This window comes from Alligator mississippiensis, chromosome 1, assembly GCF_030867095.1.
Source record: "Alligator mississippiensis isolate rAllMis1 chromosome 1, rAllMis1, whole genome shotgun sequence".
Lineage (NCBI taxonomy): Eukaryota > Metazoa > Chordata > Crocodylia > Alligatoridae > Alligator > Alligator mississippiensis.
The window spans coordinates 429,260,006-429,277,480 of record NC_081824.1 but is presented as its reverse complement, the minus strand read 5'-3'; the positions used below and the strand labels follow the sequence as shown (position 1 = coordinate 429,277,480).

The following is a 17,475-nucleotide window of genomic DNA, read 5'->3' as shown; positions in this document are numbered from 1 at the left end:
GTGCCATAGGGGGTGCAAGTGTGGCATCAGGTGGGTAACCTTGGCACTTGGCATGGCAGGAGGGAGGGTCATGTGGGATCAGGGGCCCATGGTCTTACTGATACAGCTCGTACTAGCATGGCCCAAGCTGCATGCAACACCCAGCCACTTAGAAGTTTGACAGTCCTGCCTTAAGCTAATTATTTTGGATTGGATTGTTAACAAAATACTTAATTCTGCTTAAAATTGATATTAACCTGTTTCCTGCCACACACACTCATAAGCGTTGCATTTCCAGGTGTGTCAGGACATCTTTCTCTCCTGTGAGCTTAGCCTTCTTGCCCCTGGCACATCTCCCATGTTGCACCATACTGTGTGAGGGATAGTACACGCAGAGAGGATGATGGCACAATGGGCATGGAACTGCAACTGGTCTGAGGCTTTGTTTCCTCAGGTGGATGGATATTATTAATATCAATCAAAACATTTCCTTTAATTTTTCTTAATGAATATGCCCCCAATCTATTTTTTTCAGCATGGAAATTTCTATTTTGCGAGAGTCCATATTTTGGTGGGAAGACGCTTCTTGTTTAAAATTGCCACTGCGAGTCTGAGGAAAGCTGCTGGGGGGAAGCAGGAGAGGGAGAACTCCCCTCTGCTCCCTGAGGCTGCCCTGGCTGTCCCTGGCACTCAGTGGCTCAGGTAAACAGCTGTGGGGCAGGGGGAAGGGAAGAATTTCCCTCACCTCATTAGGGCTGCCCCAGGCTTGGGGACCCTGGGCTGGGGTCAGGGGAAGCTCCCAAGGGCAAGGCTGCATGGACAGGCACCTGGCCCGAGGGACTCCTCCTCCCTCCCTCCTGTGGTAGTGGCTGAGGCATGGGGGAGCTGGAGAGGAGAATTCCCCTCAGCTCCCCTGGGTTGTCCTGGGCTAGGGGCCCCCAGGCTGGGATGAGGGGAACTCCACAAGGCAGTGGCTCCCTGGTGGCCCCATGCTGGGCTGCATAGGCAGGCACCTAGTCCAAAGGACTCCTTCCTCTCTCCTGCGGTAGTGCCCAAAGCAAGAGGAGGGGGAGAGTTTCTCGGGCCCCCCCTCCACCCCCCCCCGCCCCGGGCTAAGGGAGGCTCCCTCAAGGTGGGCCAGCACTTGAATGGGGGGGACAGCAGGGGTTGGGGGCAAATGTTGGGGAGCCAACTGGGGACAGCTCTGCTTGGCTGGGCTCGAATGGCCAGTAGGCTGGGAAATGAAGTCTAGTGCCCCCTGCCTACTGACCTGGGTCAGTGCAGGCCTTCTCCTGCCTTTCCCAATTGAAAACTGAACATTAGTTCAGTTGGTTATCGGTTCAGTCTGCTTAGCTTAGAGGAAGCTGCGTAGATGGAACTGATTCTGCCTCAGGCTTTTTGACCGTATGTACTTAATCGTGAGGATTTAAACCCCACGTTCTCTGTATGGTGAATCCTAAAGAATGCGATAGCAATGACATTAAAATGTGCTCTGACCCAGGCAGATATCCTGAGCACCTGGAATCCAGTAAGACACTGTTAAATAGGATAAATCTAAGTTAGCAAGGCATAAGTTTGAAGTTTACATGTGCAAAAAAATTCTAACAAATTTAACTTCCTCCCATTGGGCTGGGCCATGCCCCCTTCCTCCTATTGGGCTGGGCCACACGTGTCCCCCCTACCTCCTGCCCCCACAGAGATGGATCAAGACGGGCTGCCCTCCATGCCTTGTCCTCCTCTGCACTGCCAAAGGGGCCTTGCTGTGCCTGCCCAGTTACTAGATTGGGTCCACTGGCCGAATCCAACCTGCGGAGGGACCAGACACTACCTATCTGGCCTGCTGGATGAAAAGGTTGGGCACCACTGCTCTAAACTATCCCACATGCTTTCTGTCTTCCCTTCCTCATCACTGCAGATTACCAAGGTATTTGTGTGCCTGCAGTCATGCTGTCTTGAGCTGTAATCTCATCAAATCCCATTAGATAAGTAGGACAATGCTAGGACAATTCTTAGTGTATGAAAGGAACTTGCAGAAGATGTTATGGTTCAGTAGGGGTTTAAATAGTAGTATTCTTTAAGTATCACTTTTCTCTTAATGCTGTTATTAACTAGTGCCACGCAACACTGAATTGGAACCCTCTCGTCTATGGTAGACTAAGCAGGTATGGAAGGGCAGGATTCTTAAGTATCTCTGCATTGTAGGGTGTCTAAACTATGGACTGTTTTAGATGCAGCTTGACTGTTTCCATAGCACTGCTGCCTCTGGATCTGTGTGGACACAGGGAGAGATAGCATGTGGTCATACACTTTCCTAAATGCCACCCACTTCCCTAAATATTGAAGGTAATAGTATTTGACAGCTGGGAAAATGTTCAGAGGGACTTTGGACCTCTGAAGAAGGAAAATATTGGAGTGGGGCCAGCAGGTTTCTGTCTGGGAGCTTCAAACTGAGTAGTGGATACAAGACCTCTGGGCTGCCACACAAGCTGATTCAAGGTGAAGGAAAGAAGTCATAATGAGAGAGTTTTCTGAGTAGCAGTGGATCCAGTGCTGGCTGAATTGTCATTGACAACTTGGGTTTTTGATGCACTCTTCTAGAAACAAGGGAAAGGAAATCACTGGGATCATCGGATTTTTGCTCATTTTGTGTGTTTTTTCTAGTCAGGGCTAAGAAATTAAATCTTAAAGTTAAGGTACCGGCAAATTCAGGAAAACCTAAATCCTTATTGTTTGCTTCCTACTTGCCCCAGAATTCAGGCAGTTGCAAATTTTGTGAATTGATCCTATTAATGGAAATAAGCGTTCTAGAGGTAGAGAAGACAATAGTTTTCCTTTTGGCAGAACAAAGATGTGTCATTACAACATTACATTGTAAATACTAGCATCTTCTTATACACAGCACTAAGAAAAAGCTCCACTAATAAAAATGAATTATTTATCCTTTTTAGAGATTCATTATATGTTTAAAATTTACATATTCATTGTCTCTCATTGACTGCCAACAAAAAGGCTTTTTTTTTCTAATTGCAAGCTTGACCTGGGCAAACTAATTGCAAACGTATATTGATTTTATGTAGCTTGTGGGGATTGTGTGGAATGGCTTGAACCTCGAGGGCTAGGGACAGAAGTTGGACATAAACTGGTTTAAGTGATCAGAAACTAGGTTAAGTCTGTACCAGACCAAAATGGCCAAAACTGGTTTGAGATAAATCTGGTTGAATGTAGTATCAGACTTAACTGATTTGGGGCAAACTGGTTAACGGAACTTTTGTCCCAGACCCCTTCCTGGTTGAAGTTGAATCAGACTCTCCCAGCATGCTTTACAGCCCTGGCCTGGGCTATGCTGTCTCCTCTGCTTCCAAACCAGAGCAGTGAGGGCTGGCTGGCAAGGGGGTGAGGGTGGGTAACCTGGCTGGTGTCTGCAGCTGGGTCTGCCTGGGGGTGGGGGCAGCCCCTGCCAGACATTGCCCCCCTGGAGCAGGGGGAGAAGGGGTGGGGGCATGGGGTGGGGGTGAGGTAACAGCCTGAGAGGAACTGCCCCTCCCAGGCAAGCCCCTCCTGGTGCTTTAAGCTTAGGGTGCTGGTGCCAAGCCCTGCAGGACCTGACTGAGAAGTGGGAGGTGTTGGCAAAGACCTGTCACAATCATCACATGCACGTGCTGGAGAAGGAGGAACCAGGAGAAGGTTGCAGACAGCTTGAGCTGGTGTGATCAATGAAAGCAGAGAACTACATTTACATTATAAAGCAGAACTTGTAAAAGGTGGGAGACTGGAATACTTAAGCAAGGACTTTTTGAATACTGGGCTGTAACGAGACACTCTGTCCTCAGGATTATGTAAGATTTATGTAAGGCTTTCTCTTGTTGTTCTGGTTTCTTACATTCCATTTGAAGTTAGATTACACTGTATTTTACTGGGCTGTGTCTTAGCTTAGGCAAAGGTTTTTGGTGGTTCTGTCATGTGCTTGAGGTTGCAAGGCGCTGTGTTCAATACATACTCGCTTCAGAGAGAGGGCTATTCTTGCTCAAGCTTCTATGAATTTGATTCCACTACCTTTTCCCCCACCCCCCTCCTCAGTCTGGCAGTGGCTGCCCTCGCCTCCCTCAAGTGGGGATTTGTGGGGGAGGAGGGGCAGAAGCCTGGCAGGCACTTCCCTCCTGCCCCCTTTCTGCAGACCTGGCTAGGAGTCCTGTGTGGGCCAGGAAGGGAATTTAAACCCCACTCTCCATTGTGCTGGCCAGGCACCAGCCCAGGGCTATGCCCCCTCCTCTGGAGCAGGGAAGGGGTGACAGCCTTGGAGGGCTTCTGTCTTTCCTTCCCTTTGGCAGTGGCTGGCAGGCACCCCTCAGCTTCTGGCTTGAGCCACTGCACTTGTGGCTGCATTTCCTGCATCAAAAGTGGATGTGTAGTTATTTGCTAATTGGTTCAATCTGTACAGCTTAAACTAACCTGCAAAGACTGAATCAGTTCAGCCTTGGGCTTTTTGACTGTCTGTACTTAGCCAAGGTGTCCTGCCAACTCCATATGGTTGTAACTTGTGTATTGCACTGCCAGTACATTAAACAGCAATGTGCTGGTATGAGGTATGTGCTATATATTGTATTTGGACACAGTTGCAAGTGCATTTATTTTGACTTCTGTTTAAATTCCAGAAATCACTAAATTAGTTTTGTTCACAATTAGATGAAGAACAATAGCATACTGATGGACAGAGATGTGAACTATGCAGTTTTAAACTTCAGGCATTTTTAAGTAAATAGAAAATTTATAAAGGGGGAAACTTATTATGCTTATCTAACTCAAACATGGATTCTCTGCTATTTTTTTGCATCATCTTTCCAAAATAATTTTTCTTTGAGTTTAAGACAAAGTATGGGAAATTTCATCCCAAAGGGGGATCCTGAAAACATCTCTTCAAGCTCCCTCCCAAATAAATGAGAAGACATCTGGCAAAAATGCCTCTTACTGCTTTAAAAGTAGTCATAGGTATTCAGAAAGTTATAGAGAGGAATCCTGAAGGGCATGTATGATGCCATGGGTACTGGAAGGGGTTAAAGGGATTAGAAAGTTATTTATGATTCAGGAGAACTATTAAGGGGTATGGTCTATTCTCTATTGCTTTATCATGCTTTTATTTCTGTCCCCACACAGTGGACATTAGACATCCAATATTGTCATTTAAAATTCACAAAAATTGATGTATATGTGAAAGTAAATTAGTAGAATTCTAAGAAACCAATATTCTACTAAGGGTTCCATAACCAGTAATTTCATAATTTCTTATTTTTGCATTCACTGCTGCCACCTCTTGGGGCTCAGGAGCCAAAAGTAAAAATTAAATACTCTATTTCTACAAGGAAACAAACATTTTAAGTAGTTTCCTCTGTGTAATGCTTGGAGTTGGATCATATATTATAACAAACTGTCCAATGAAAACAAAAATGAAGTTGAAAATAACAAATAGCCTTTTGGTTTAGTTTTTTTTTCCTGCCTGACCCCTACAAAGGGCCATGGAGTAGAATATATTCCTTAGATAATTCTCCTGAAATTAATTCAGATACCTAGTGGGATTTCATAGACATTAGGTCTGGAAGGGACCTCACAAGATCATCAGGTCCAGCCCCCTGCCCAAAGGGCAGGCAGTCAGCACGGTCAAATGATCCAAGCAAGATAACTGAAACTGAAAAATCTGTCCTTTCTAAAGGCCTAAATTTCTGTCCAGAAAAATACCCTAATAAAATACTTCAATGTGGAGAACTAGAAGAATTCTTCCGACGCCTGCGCCTCAAAGAATATTTCCATGACCAAACTGAACCCACTCCCAACAACAACTCATCCTCTGACAACATTCAGGAAAGGATCAATGCCAAAAAGCCCAAAAAAACATTGGATTGGACACCTCAGAATGGACGAAACCCTAACTTTGACTGCTACATTGACTGCTTCAGGGAAAGAATGAGCAATGAAATAATCAGCAACACATGCCACCATAACAACCTCTCTCTACCAGAGAAAAAGACGATAGAATCTCTAAGATCTAACCACCAAATAGTAATAAAACCAGCAGATAAAGGAGGAGCCATAGTCATCCTAAACTGTGAGGATTACATAAAGGAAGCCAAGAGACAGCTTTTTGACACCACCTACTACAAAGAGCTACAAGAAGATCCTACTCCCCTTTTCACCAAAAAACTCAACAATACCATCAAATCATTTCCATCAAGACTACAAGAAAAACTACAGACCTTGATCACCCTGCTACCTAACCCGGGGACTTTTTACATGCTCCCTAAAATCCACAAACAAGGGAACCCTGGCAGACCTATCATATCCAACCATGGGACCCTAACTGAGGAAATATCAGGTTTCGTTGAATCAATCTTAAAACCGCTTGTCACCCACAGAGCAAGTTTTGTACAAGACACTACAGACTTTTTACGGCAACTTTAAAAACATAGACCACCTTTCCAGCAACACACTCCTAGCCACCATGGACATTACCAGCCTGTATACCAACATCCCACACCAGGAAGGCATCCAAGCCTGCCTTATATATCTACAGGAACAAGATTACAACGCAGAATACAGGCCCAAAGATATTACTGACCGTATACACTTCATCCTCACACACAACAATTTCACTTTTAATAATCAACACTTCCTCCAGATGATGGGAACAGCTATGGGCACTAAAATGGCCCCATAGTATGCCAACATTTTTATGAGCCACCTGGAAGAAGACTTCCTCAAGAACTGCACCATCAAACCCTTGCTGTACTTACGATACATCGATGACATCTTCATCATTTGGACTGAAAACCTACAATCTCTGATTGAGTTCTATCAGAAATTCAACAATCATCATCCCTCCATCCGACTTTCTTTAGAATACTCCAGCACCAACATCTCCTTTTTAGACACAAGGATCAGTATCCAGAAGGGTAAAATACAGATCACAGTATACAAGAAACCCACAGACCAACATACATATCTGCACAGAACCAGCAATCACCCGAAACACACCAGAAAAACTGTGATATACAGCCAAGCCCTCAGATACCACCGCATCTGTACTGAAGAGAACACCTGGGATTGCCACCTCACCAATCTTAAAAAGGCTTTCATCCAACAAGGGCACTCGTCCAGAGAGAGAGATCACACGTTTTGAAAGAGCCACCTGGATACCACGTGAAGAACTGCTGCAGTACAGAAGAAACCCCCCCACAAATCACACACTGCTGGTTATGACATATCACCCCTCCCTTGAACCTGTACAGAAAATCCTCAAAAAATTGCAACCCATACTAGAAAGAGACCCTATTCTTAAAAAGATCTTCCCAGAGCCACCCATCCTAGCCTTCAAACAAGCACTGAACCTCACCAGCCTCATCACCAGAAGCAAACTTCCTCAAGCCCAGAACACACCAAAAGGATCCAGACCGTGCCATGACAAGAAATGCAAAACCTGCCAACACATCTCCACCACCCCCACTATTACTACACCCCACAACAGAGCCATCAGCTGCACCTCCAGAAATGTAATACATCTCATCCAATGCACCGAATGCCCTGATGGAAAATACGTAGGAGAGACCAAACAACAGCTGCGCACCAGAATGAATGCACACTGGAAATCTATCAAAGACAGAAATACCCAGTTACCGGTGGGGGCACATTTCTCACAGGAGGGGGCCACTCTCTCTCCAATCTCTCAGTCCTGATCCTCAAGGGAAACTTACACGACACTTCCCAGAGACGAGCCTATGAGCTCCATTTCATCAACCTGCTGGATACTAGAGATCCTGGACTAAACATAGACATTGGATTTTTGATACATTATAATCTGCCTGGCAACTGACTCCCCAGCCCAGCCCCTGGCTTCTTTACTTTTCATTCCATCCAGGAAGAGCACACACCAACTGCTGAAACTTCCTTAGCCTGACGAAGGGTTTTTGAACTCAAAAGCTTGCTTAATAACTATTCTCCAACTATTTGGGTTGGTTTAATAAAAGATATGAAATTCATCCAAGGAAACTTGTCTGCCAAGCAAGATAGGCATCCAAGTGTTACTTAAAGGAATCCAGAGTAGGTGCTTGTACCACCTCTGGGGGAGTTTATTCCAGGTCCTGGGGACTCGGACAGTAAAGAAGTTTTTCCTTATGGTCAGCCTAAAACTGTCTTCCAAGAGTTTGTGACCATTGGATTACATTTATTTCTAATTTCTATGTAAATGCATGTAATTAACAGCCCTGATGCAAAGTTCATTGAAGCAGAGTGGAAAGGCCTCAGCAGACCTTTGCTCAAGCCCTAATTAGGGAAAACAATTAAAGGGAAAGAAGTGATAGAAAAGATGACACTGTGGTAAATGTAATTACAAAGCAGTGATTACATTTTAATTATGGAGCACACAAATGTGAAGTCTTAATGTTACATGTACAATGTTAATCTAGCCACAGAGGGTGAGTCCAGACAAGCAGGAACATGCAGTATGCAGCGCTGCAGGCACCACACATGCTGGTGTTCCCCACACTGTTTATTTGCAGTGCGGGGGGTTGGGGCCATGTAGGGTTTGACATCGAAAGAACCTGCACCTTAAAAAAGCCGAGTGGCACATGTGGCGGCAGTGCGTGCTGCCCAAAACTGAAGCCTGGCTGGCCAGAGCCACTCTGGCTGTTGGCCAGGCTCCCTGCTGCAGGATCTCCATGACTGCAGGCCCCAGAGGCTCCCAGGACCCCAGTTAAGGTTGTTAGGGCCAGCCCATGTGCTACCCCTACCCGACCTTGGTTAACCTGCTGCGCGCCAGAGCACGCATGTGTAGGCTTTCCCTGGGTACAAATTGCTATCTAAAGTAGTAACAACACGTGGTGCTGCTGCTGTTTGTTCCTGGGGAAACACACTTTCCTTCTCATAGGGATGCGTTCAGAGAGGGTAATCTTGATTTGTACAGTGTTTATATCTAAGGAATATCTAAGAGGAATTTAAGAATATATCTATATCTTAAGAATCCATATGAATATATACCTATAGCTATATAATTTAAGAATATAACTATATCTTTATATCTAAGTGAAGAATTTAAAAGTATGTCAGTAATTGAGAAATTAGGCACCATTGTGAGCATTCAGCATACTAAGGATTAGATTTGCAGAATAGTGTATGATTTCAGGAAAACTTATTTGAAGGAAGAAATGTAAGGAGCAAATGGCTGTTTGTTGTACTGTGGAAATAAATGTGCATAGCCTGAGTATTTAAAAACACTGAGTATATCATCAATCCTAAGCTAGTGGATAATGCTCTCTTACAATTAATCTTTACTTAATATTCAAATGCAGCACCTAGGGTGTGTTAGGGGGATTGATGGTGCTCTGTTCAGTAGTTTGCCAACTAAGACAGTGGTACAACAGTGATGTTTGCTTGCTTTTTTTACTTTTTAATTTATACTTGATTTATAACGTGCTAACAGAGAATTAATACCATGCACCCATTGTATTGAATGACCCTATACTTGTCTTGGTTTATGCAAATGTCACATTATTAATATCACAATCTCAAATAGCTTGGAAATCAGCAATGCTAAATCCTAGGTGTTGGGTTTTAGTACTGAAATGAGGAAATGAGTTTGGCTTTTACAGGAAAATAAGTTAGTGTCTTCATTTAAATACCTTGAAATCTATTTTAACAAAAATCTGAGCTGGACTGAGAACATTGCAAGTCAAAGCACGTGAGCGAAACAAGTGTTGGGTGGAGTTTTATTCTTTTGCAATAAGATAAGTAGGAAGGTGGTACTGGCAGCACTAAAGAGCTATATATCTAAAATACTTACTGTATCAAGTGCAACTCTGGGGTACTGATCCCACAGTTCACTCAAAAATAAAGATCTTTAATAACTTTACAAAGACAGCTTTTATCCCTACCTTATTTTACAATGGGAGCCTCCCATGCTCCGATATGGGACTGATTAATGTGAGCACCTTAGCTCAATTAAGAAGTTTAAATTATTGCATGAAAACTGGATCTTTGCCTACCAGATGCCCTAAGAAGTACATTTGAGAAGCCTCTCTTTTTCCAAATAAACACTTGTTTGGATGATTAAATGATACCTATGTTCTCTTCCAGATAAATGGCCTGGGAAATAAACAAAGAATGACTGACACAGAATTCCCCCTGTATGTTTAACAGGACACAAATTTAAGTTTTAAAGGCTGCTTACAGATGTAAAAATAAATAAATAAATAAAAATCCCCCCCCCACCCCCAACTGCACTTTATTGGAAGAAGCAGTGCATTATTTTGACCCAGCTCAACAATGTCTGTATAGTCTGGGTGCTTCAGTGGGGCTTTTTGGCACTTTTATCTAAAGCAGATTCAATCAGCTATTAGATAAAAGCCCCACTAAAATGCCTGATCTATACAGATGTTGGGTGAGCTGGGTCCAACTAACGCGATGCCTCTTCTGGGCACTGGCTGGGCTGGGCTGGGCTGGGCTGCGGAGCACAGGGAGTTTAAAGTAAAGCGCTGTTTTTTTGTTTTTGCTTTTTTAACGTCTGTAAGCAGCCAAAGATGGCAGCAGACAGACAGATATACAGGCAGTGAGACTTCTTTGAACTTCCCCTTTCTTGAGATATTAATAAAATATTAGTTTGGCCTAGAACCTATCTAACTGTGGTACAAAACTACAGGCAATGAGAGTCCATTACTGGACTGTGATTCGCTTCACTGAGATCTGTTATCATGGGCAGGTTGCATTAAGACTCCACATTCAGACAGTATATGTTCTTGTGGAAAAAATGTGATCAATGACTTAAACTGTTTGGTTTTGTTTGTTTTTATGAAGAAATAAGAGGATCTTCCCATTAGTGGAAAATTTTAAATACAGGGCTGATGGGGGTGGGAGGAAACAAATCTGCTTCTTTCTAAGTACTTGCAGCCTGTTGTATACTTCATAGGTGTATTTCTGTTACATGCACAAAGAATAAGGGCTAAAATCAAAGTGATTTCACCTGTTTTACATTATTGTCCACTGCTTAATTTTATCTAGGTTTTTTTGTTTCATTGTGCAATTTGTTTTGTTTTAATTTTTTTAAACCGGTAGAAAGTATAATCTTATGGTTTGCTTTTATCAAAAAATATAAATAATGTAAATGTTATATATAATTTTCATTTTATAGTGAAAGCTGTAAATAAATACTAGTACTAAATCAAGAGTCATAAGGTGCTGTATTCTTTGAAAAGACATCTTTCTCATAATATTTATTTATTTAGTGTTATAAAATTATTAATGAAGGTATAGCACAGTTGATGGTGAGAATATTAGAAGATTTTAAATATTAAGGTAATTGAACAGATGTTACAAACAGTATGGAATGCTTTTTTTTTCTCCCCTACCCCCACCCCTGAACATCCCCATTCCCATGGAGCCATCTGGAAAGCCCTGTGTGCAGGATGAGCAGTCATCACAGTAAGAACAGGATTAATATGTCAGCATCTTTTGTTGATACTTTAATCTGTCACCATTTGTTCAAGAGAAAACAACAGAGTAAACTGCCATTCTGTGTATAGTTAATTAGCCATATCCATGTCGAGAGTAAACAGAAGAGAAGCTGATCCTCATTCAGATCAATTTTAAAAAATAATTACAATAGTGATGGCCAAAATCACTTTGTATATCAGTATTAAAATGTAATGTGACTAACAATTATGTTTGCTGCTAAGCACTCTCAAATAACAAAAATTTTTGGAACCACATTTGAATCCTTTGCTGTTTGTATGAATCCTATGAAAGCTTTAATGTGGATGTTTCCATAGTTCCACAGCATGGAACTATGCTGACGTGGTCTTACAACTTTCTTACATTTTTGAGCAGGCTCTCTGATGCATGGGATGTCTTAACCAAAAAAAGAAAAACTGGAATCACTTGTATTTAATAAGACTAAGCCAATATTCTAAAGAGAGGAGGAGTTTGATAAGTCTAATGATGAATAAATAAAGGAATAATTTAGGGAGAGGTCAACTTTATGATTCAAAAAAGGAAGGTTGTTGCTATATGAGAAACCTTCTTGGATCATCTCCTTTCTGACTGAAATGAGAGGAGAGGAGTACTTAGAAGTTACGGCTCCAAAATGCATTCAGTGCAGTAAAAATGGGTTCTTAAATTGTAGTAGTTAATATTAGATTTCAAGTAAACGGGTTTTGCCTAAATAAGACACAAAGGTAAAAAATACGGTTCAGTGAGATAAAATACTAAAATATGCTAATGTGAGAGAACACCAGGAGATTTTAAGCTATAACAAATAATGTACAGCAGATCACAGTTCTAAAGAAGAAAGAAAAAATAGGAATTTAACTGCTGTAAGGAGTTGTGCTCTAAGATTAGAGGTTTTAACCCTGTTTCCCACCCCCAAAATATACTGCAAATGAGGAAGGTGTTTCTGGGGATGGGGAGTGGGCTGGAGGAGTCAAGCAAGACCAGTCAGCCCTAGTGGGCTTGGAAGGAAAAGGTTAGTAGAGCAGGGAAGTAAATGAGTTGATGTTAGTTGAAAAGTGTTCACAAACATGTCAGGAAAAAGCAGGAGAAACTAGGCTTCTACATAATGAGGAGAAGAATCAAAGATTTAGAAATGGCTAGTATTCTAAATTCCTTTAAAAATCTTTTTTCAACAAGAAGATAACACATATTACAGTACCTCTATTTCTATGTTACACATGAGGGAAGAAATGATCCATCATTTTAGAAAATGTAGAGATTTAAACTACAAAATACATTTTTTAAATGCTAGTAATGTGCTTTGAGCACAAACAAAATTAAGTAATGTTGTATATTAAAATGTTTAAAATCCTTTTATGTTGCAATAAAGACCAAGGCAGGAGAGAGAGGAAGCTTTTTTATATTAATATATCCAAGGCTTTGTCTGACAAGTACTATGCCGTCAGTGTATTCAAGGAATCAGGTTAAACATTGTTCACGCAAATCAATGTATGAACTATATATTTTCTTAATTATATAAAGGAAGAAATAAATGATCTTTCTAACTGTATTCCCTTGGCTTTACTTTGATTAATGTTATTAGTTGAGCTGAGTCAGTTGTATATGCTATATTGATAACTTACAACATTTACATTGACATAGTAGGGAGAAATCTTTCTCATTTTTATACAAAGGATTTTTATACTAAGGATTTTATGACATTTGGATTTGCTTCCTGGAAATCAATGGGAATATAATTTTTCTCAAGCACACCTGTTGATATTACCAAAAGAACTGGAACACCCAGTCTCTATTAGAAAAGAAAATAAGAAAAATCAATGACACTTATCCTTGGGATTCTAATTCATTGAAGTACCTATAAACCCTTGTTAATTTTTAAGGAAAGGTAGTTCTGTTAGAAATTAAGAGAGTTCTCTACATTCATATGATCAGTCAGGTGCAATAGTTAGTCTGCCCTCCATTAGATTTTTGGAAGTGTAGAGATGGGTTTATAAGACCTGATGTAAAAAGCCATCTGGTCTACAAGCACTGCCATAACATTGTTTTTTCCCCTGTTGTTTAAAGCCTTGATCTCCTTTATAACATCACTAGACCATCAAATAATTCTTGGAGTTTTGGGGGGCGGGAAGGGATGCAAGTTCACAGAACTGCAGAATAAAAACAAAATGGGGAAGTTCTTGTCAGAAAAAAGGAAATTGCTCCAGGGATATCTAAGCCAGCTTCACTGCTGTCTTGTACTCAGACAGAGGCAACATGAGGAGAAGATAAAAAATGGAAACCCAGTGCTAAGAGGAACAAACTATTTTCATTCAAATCTTAACCATTATAGTCTCCTTTCCCAAGTAGAATGCTTTACAGTCAGTAAGTTACAGCCCCTGTAGAAATACTTTAGTAAAGAGCAGATAATGTGCTACTTGGAAGATCTGTACGTATGCTTTTTGGATGATGTACATCCTTCAGGCCATTATGAATACATTCATTATACCATTGAAAAGCTGTGGCTCATTGGAGAGGAAAAAATTGTTTTGTATTGTAGTAGTTCTTGGATAATCGAGGCCCCATTGCATAGGCATTGTACACATACATAACAAAGACGGTCTCTGCCTCAAAGAGCTTAGCACCAAGAATAGGAAGACTTGCATGAATTAAAGTGCCTAGGGAAATATGAAGAAACACTGAAACAATTAGAATAATGAACAGTAGTCCTAAAGTAAATATAGTAACTGTCCGGAAATGTTACAGTGATCTGAGCAATAATAATCCCTTAAGTTAGTTTCTATTCTTAGTAAAGTAATGTAACAAATATTAAGTGGTTATTTTCTCTTGATATCCAGAGGGTAATGAAATTGTGAACAGCTAGCAGGAATGTGTTTATAAAGAATAAATCATGCCAGCTAAATTTGCTTGATTACTTTATGGTAGAAACCATAAAATTATCCTGTAAAATAAGTGCAGTAATATAATGCCCAGTAATTGGATGTGATAGTTTAAATCTAATTTATGAGAGTGTGCTTGAAATTCTAGCTCAGATTTACTGGAATTAGAAACAATGCTGTCTTTTTGGATCAGAAATTATTTAAGACTAATTTATCAAGAGGGAACTGATACATGACAATATACTCAGTGGATAAAGGTTTCACTGAAGTTTTTATGGGGTTCTGGATTTAGTCCTTACTGATTTGGAATACTTAAATTAACAGATATTTCTAAATATAGAAAAGCTGCAAACATCAGTTGGTACAGGGAAATAATGCAAAAGGACTTGCACATAACTATATTGGCAGGGGAGACCATTCCCTTTTCTCTATATTGGCAGGGGAGGCATCAGTAGTTAGTTCCTCACCCCATAAAGAAAGCTAGTTTGCCAACGGGAAAAGAGATCAGGAGAAGGAGGTACTGGAGAAACAGTGACTGTTTTTCTTCAGCATTTAGAGGGAAAACAGATTCTATCTCCCAGCAGATGGAAAGGAGAAATAAAACTCCTCTTCATGTGCTTGAGAAGTGCAGGAGAAATTTAATCATGAGTAACTACAGGGAGAAGAGGGAACTCCAACAGGGGAATTAGGAAGTAAAGAACATGGTGGGAGGGCCAAGATGACTTTCAAGGAAGCAAAGTGGGGGTACCCGAAGAGTGGAGGTGGAAGGATTTAAAACTGTTTGGCAGTTTGTAATTCATGGGCAGGAGAGAGATTCCAATGCTGATTGGAGGTCTTGCGAACAGAGCAAGGGTGATGAATATTCACAAACAAGCATTTGGTCTCCCTTCCTCCTTGCTTTAACTCCCAACTTTAGAGCCAGAATTATTCAATGCAAAGAAAACTTGAAACTCAAGTAGAAAGTAACAGTGATATTAACAAATTGGGTACAATTCAAAAGAAAAAGGGAAAGAACATTATCAGGGAAAATTAATTTGAGGGGTACGTGATGACAAAGAATGATGGTAGAAAGAACAGATCTTTAAATTATAGAATCATAGACAATTAGGGTTGGAAGAGGGACATCAGGAGGTCATCTAGTCCCACCCCCTGCTCAAAGCAGGACCATTCCCAACTAGATCATTCCAGACAAGGCTTGTCAAGCTAGGCTGTAAAAAACCTCCAAGGATGGAGACTTCACCATCTCTCTAGGTAATTTGTTCCAGTGTTTCACCACCCTCCTAGTGAGAGAGTTTTTCCTAATATCCAACCTAAACCTCCCTTGCTGTAATTTGAGACCATTATCTGTCACCACTGAGGACAATCTAGCTCCATCCTCTTTGGAACCACCCTTCAGGTAGTTAAAGACTGCTACCAAGTCCCCTCTCAGTCTTCTCTTCTCCAAACTAAATAAATGCAGTTCCCTCAGCCTTTCCTCAGAAGTCACATGTCCCAGCCTCTTCACCATTTTCATTACTCTCTCCTGGATTCTTTGCAACTTATCCACATCTTTTCTATAGTGAGGGGCCCAAAACTGGACACACTACTCCAGATGTGGCCTCACCAGTGCAGAATAGAGAAGAATAATGGCTTCGCTTGACCTGCTGGCAACGCTCCTACTAATGCAGCCCTGTATACTGTTAGCCGCCTTGGCAACAAGGGCACACTGCTGACTCATCCAGTTTATTGTCTACTGTAACACCCAGGTCCTTTTTTGCAGAGCTGCTGCTGAGCCAGTTAGTCTCCAGGCTGTAACAGTGCATGGGATTCTGCCACCCTCAGTGCAGGACTTTGCACTTGTTGAACTTTGTGAGATTCCTTTTGGCCCAATCCTCCAATTTGTCTAGGCCACTCTGAATCCTAGCGCTACCTTCCAGTGTATCTACTGTACTCCCAAGCTTGGTGTCATCTGCAAACTTGCTGAGAATGTAATCTGTCCCATCTTCCAGATTGTTAATGAAGATGTTGAACAAAACCGATTCCCCAGTCCCAGGACCAATCCTTGGGGCACTCCATTTGATACCAGCTGCCAGCTAGACACTGAACCATTGATTAGTACCCATTGAGTCTGACAGTCGAGCCAGCTTTCTATCCACCTTACAGTCTATTCATCCAACCCATATTTCCTCAGCTTGCTTGCAAGAATGCTGCAGGAGATGGTATCAAATGCCTTGCTAAAGTCAAAGTATATCACGTTCACTGGTCTCCTTGCATCCACAGAGCCAGTCATCTCATCATAGAAGGCAATCAGGTTGGTCAGACATGACTTGTCCTTGGTTGAATCCATGCTGACTGTTCCTAATCACCACCGTCTCCAAGTGCTTAGAAATGGATTGTTTGAGGACCTACTCCATGATTTTTCCAGACTGAGGTAAGGCTGACTGGTCTGTAGTTCTCTGGATCCTCCTCCTTCCCTTTGGAGCACTATGGTTGCCCTTTTCCAATCATCAAGGACCTCTCCTGATCACCAAGAGTTTGCAAAGATAATGACCAGTGGCTCTGAAATTACATCAGCCAAATTCCTCAGCACCCTTGGATGCATTGCATTTGGCCCCAGAGACATGTATGCATCCAGCTTTTTTAAATAGTCCCTAACCTGTTCTTACACCACTGAAGGCTGCTGACCTCCTCCCCAAACTGCTGTAGTTTGGAAGCTGACCTTGCTTGTGAAGACCAAGGTAAAAAAAGGCATTGAGTACTTCAGCCTTTTCCTCATCATCTGTCACTAGGCTGTCTTCCCCCATTCAGTAAGGGACCCACACTTTCCCTGAACTTCCTCATGTTGCTAACATACTTGTAGAACTCTTCATTATCCTTCATGTCCCTTGCTAGCTGCAGCTTTAATTGCGCTTTGGCCTTCCTAGCTTCATCCCTGCATACCCGAGCAATATTCTTATACTCCTCTCAAGTTGTTTGTCCAAGTTTCTGCCTGTAAGCTTCCTTCTTCTGTTTAAGCTCACCAAAGAGTTCTTTGCTAAGCCAAGCTGGTTGCTATTCTTCCTGCATATCAGGATGGTTTGTTCCTGTGCCCTCAGTAAGGTTTCTTTAAAATGCAGCCAGCTCTCCTGGGTTCCTTTCCCCCTCAGACTGGCCTCCC

General features: G+C 41.8%; 1 protein-coding gene across 4 annotated transcripts in view; it reads left to right on the top strand.

The window, feature by feature from the left end:
- Positions 1–17,475, top strand: part of WASF3 (WASP family member 3) — a 150,160-nt gene that overhangs the window by 85,535 nt on the left and 47,150 nt on the right. For 2 of the 4 annotated variants that reach the window (XM_059720305.1, XM_059720316.1), the window contains exon 3: positions 16,599–16,749. The exons of the other annotated variants lie outside the window; for them this stretch is intronic. The gene's annotated coding sequence lies outside the window, so the exon portion shown is untranslated. The remainder of the gene's footprint in view (positions 1–16,598; positions 16,750–17,475) is intronic. 4 annotated transcript variants of the gene reach the window in all.